Below are 4039 nucleotides of genomic sequence, written 5' to 3' on the forward strand. Positions count from 1 at the left end.
AACAACAACAACAACAACAACAACATATATATGCCACCCATCTGACTGGGTTGCTCCAGGCACTCTGGGTGGCTTCCCACATATATAAAACCATAATAAAACATTAAACTCTATACAGGGCTGCCTTCAGATGTCTTCCAAAGGTTGTATAGTTACTTATCTCCTTGGCTCAGCGGTCACATAACTCCATACCCTCCAACATTTCTCTGATGAAAATAGGGACGTCCAACCAGAAAGTGGGACATTCTAGGATCAAATCAGAAACCAGGGCAGCTTCTGTAAATCCGGGACCATCCCTGGAAAAAAGAGACACCTAGAAGGTCTGGAATAACCAGAGTTGAAAAGTATATGCCCCAGTTATTGCTTATATCACAATTCTCCTCTTTATATGGAACATCTGTTGAATATTCTTTAGTCAATTAGTTTTTGACACTCAATGATGTTAGATTTGAGTGCTAGCTGTAATTGACAGTTGGTTTCTGACAGCTTCCAGGCCAACACAACTAATCACTGACTCTAATAGGGAACTCAGGTGATGAGTGCTGACAGGATTGGAGTCAAGGCATGCTACTGAGAAGCTATCTGCATGCTCAGCGAATTCAGAAATTTTGAGAAGTACAAAAAAAAAAATAATGCTAATGTGCAGACTCCCTATAAAAAATAAAAACCCCATGCTCCATTGCTATAGGATGCCAAATGTCCATTAGAAAAGTTGGGGGAATTAAAATCAGGGTGGAGGTGTTTATTTATTTAAAGTGGGACCTCGGGTTACAAAACACTTTGGGTTACAGACTCTGCTAACCCGGAAGTAGTACCTCAAGTTAAGAACTTTACCTCAGGATGAGAACAGTGGGAGGCCACATTAGCTAAAGTTAACCTCAGGTTAAGAACGGTTTCAGGTTAATAATGGACCTCTGGGACGAATTAAGTTCGTAACCAGAGGTACCAATGTAATGCATTTGAATACTGTCCTTTATCCAGAGATCACAGGGTGGTTCATAACATAAAACGACAAAATGTGAATATAAAATACATGATCAAACAAGAACAAAAACAAACTACCCCCTCAACACATTTAAAAGGCCACCGAATGCTTAAGAGGCCTGGTTATAGAGAAACGTTTTCGCATGACACCTAAAGTTATGCAAAGAAGGCACCAGGTGAGCCTCCACAGGGACAGCATTCCACAAATGGGGTGCCACCACAGAAAAGACTATTCTCATGTTGCTATCCTCCAGGCCTCTTGTGAAGGGGGAATACAAAGAAGGGCCCCAGAAGATGATGGCAGGGTCCAGGTTGTTTCTTATGGGAAAAGGCGGAATGACTGAATGGAGTGGTCCTGCTGGGAGTTGAGGATATACTGCCATAGTTTTTTGCAGTTCCATTTGTGATCCATTAAAATGGGGATGGGAAACCTGTCACCTTACAGATGTTGCTGGACTACAAGTCAATAATAATAATAATAATAATAATAATAATAATAATAATATTTTAAAGGGCAGGGGGAAGAGTGGAATGGGCAGCGGAATACACTTCATCCCATGACCTCCCCAGAACTGACATTTCCTCTGCATCAGAGGTTCAATAAATGTCCTGCTTTTGCTTCTTTTCCTGGAACTACAAAAACAAGGAGTCTGGTAATAACCTTGCAGGCCACCATATGTAGTGTTTAGGTTGGCTGGGCTAGAGTTTGGGCAGGCCTTGGAGTTACAGTATTGGCCTCAGACAGGCAGTGAAAAACCAACATTTGACATATATACACGAGAGCTGACATAAATAGCAGCCAGTGCTGGTAATATTTGGCATTCGGCAGATGGAATTTAAAAGTCTGAGAAAACAACTTACATCCATTAGATGAGGAAGCCTAGTAATTCTCCTTCCCCCACCCACCCACCCACCCACCCAAGATCCTAGATCCTGTTTTCTAGTCATTTCTCAAGTGCTTTGAATGCTGTTCAAACAAACTGGAATCTTCTCCTCTGTCTCTCCAGCAAAACATTGGTTCGCTCTGCATTCACTTGTAGCTTCTAATTAGACATCTGTTAAAAGTCCATAACAGGAAATCTAATAGAGAGATGCTGCATTTTGTCAGAATGATTAATGATTCACAGTATGAAAGTGTCCCTGCATGAAGTCTATTATTTGAAACATGCAGAATCAGATTAAGCTTTTACTTTACAATGGGACTCGAGCTTCGTTATTAGAGGAAAGAAATCATGTTTGTATGAGCGCTTTCATCACAGAATTCTCATTGTTTGCATGTAGGAAGGAATGCTCTTAGCGTAGCCTTCTGTTCCTACCCATCAGTAAGTTAAGATCCCATTATAAGAATTAACAAACTTTTGGAGCATCTGCATCTACAGAACCAGACTGAAACTTGTTTGATGCTCCCCTTCCCTCATGAGACGCCAAGCAAGATGGGCCACAAGCAGCTCTACTGGAACCACCCGAGGAAGTTTGGCCAGGGCTCCTACCAACATGGCCTGATTCGCAAGTACGGGCTCAACGTGTGCCACCAGTGCTTCTGCCACTATGCTAAGGACATTGGATTCATTAGACTGGATTAAATGCCTGCTCACAGAGATGGCTTGAAGAGGACACCAGACATGGAAGCTTTGCCCAGATAAGCCCCTCCTGCCACACATTAATGCTTTTGGGTACATAAAAATAAATAGGGTCTTAATAATAATAATAATAATAATAATAATAATAATAATAATAATAATATATTTATACCCCACCCATCTGGCTGGGTTTCCCCAGCCACTCTGGGCAGCTTCCAACAAAATATTAAATGCAATAGTCTATTAAACATTAAAAACTTCCCTAAACAGGGCTGCCTTCAGATGTCTTCTAAAAGTCTGGTAATTATTTTTCTGTTCGACATCTGGTGGGAGGGCATTCCACAGGATGGGTGCCACTACCGAGAAGGCCCTCTTGTTCCTTGTAACTTGGCTTCTTGCAGCGAGGGAACCGCCAGAAGGCCCTCAGCACTGGACCTCAGTGTCAGGGCAGAACGATGTGGGTAGAGATGCTCCTTCTGGTATACTGTTTGCCCTGCTCCCCCTCCTGCTCCCCCAAATTTGTTTGACTGGCATGTCTTCCCTCCAAGGAATCCTGGGAAGTTTGATTAAAATGCTTAGGACAATTTACTAGAGGTTGCTGTCTCTCTTAGGGCAACAATGCTAAATGCAGTTAATCACTGCTAGGCCCCCTTAAATTTGAAGGGACCTCACTCAATGATAAAAAATGTGCTAGCTTTAATATGTGACTAGTGATTTGTACACAATAATTTGCAAGTGCGGGCCCCACATAGAAGATAGAGATGTGAGGCCTCATGTTGTCAGGATGCTGTCAGCATGGTTGCCCAGGAAAGTATAAAGACAAGGAAAAGTTTCTTACCATCCTTTTTTATTTCCCTCTTTACAGAGAGAGGCTATAGAACCCAGCCTCTTGGATAATGGTGTTGTCCTGAGTGACTCTCCATCCCCCGTCTCTCCCACTTCTTCATTCATCATTCTCATTGTCTCTTCTACGGGTGCTGCTATGTGCCCTCTGTCTTTGAGCTCTTTGCTCTCCTACTTTTAAGGCTTGCCGGGTTCAGGGAGATGGAGGGTCTGCAATGCTTTCTAGTGACAACGTGTCAGCCAGCTGCTCTGGCTCTCCCATGATCTCCCAACTTTCCCCCTCATCTGCCTCTGAGCTGTGACCTCCATCAAACCACTGTTTTCAATCTATACTGTCTTCCTTAACCTTCTCCCTGGAAGGGTCAGGATGGGGCGGCAGTCTCCACCATTCCTCCTGCTCTGCCCAGCCCCTGACACACATCCCTCTCCAGTGTCCTCCTCTTCTGCCCAGTCCCTGACACATGTGCATCATGCCTATCCACAATGCACTCTGCAGACAGGGACTGCACAAACTAAATTCAGATTGCTATGCATCTGATCTGTGCCAACAATGTTGTGGGAGCAGTTTTCATCCATGCATGAGAACCAAGATGTATGGTCATAATTGCTAGCTATAAGAATCCAGTGAGAAG

The 4039-nt window shown here is 43.4% G+C and overlaps 1 pseudogene across 1 annotated transcript; it reads left to right on the plus strand.

Annotated features, from left to right (window-relative positions):
- The first annotated feature begins 2417 nt into the window (after positions 1-2417).
- On the plus strand, positions 2418-2567 carry LOC310842854 (small ribosomal subunit protein uS14 pseudogene; annotated as a pseudogene). Its single transcript has one exon. The product of its transcript is annotated as a small ribosomal subunit protein uS14 pseudogene (transcript).
- Positions 2568-4039: the final 1472 nt, after the last annotated feature.

The sequence above is a fragment of the Podarcis gaigeae genome (assembly GCF_964106915.1).
Source record: "Podarcis gaigeae genome assembly, chromosome: 4".
In the NCBI taxonomy this organism is placed as follows: domain Eukaryota; kingdom Metazoa; phylum Chordata; class Lepidosauria; order Squamata; family Lacertidae; genus Podarcis; species Podarcis gaigeae.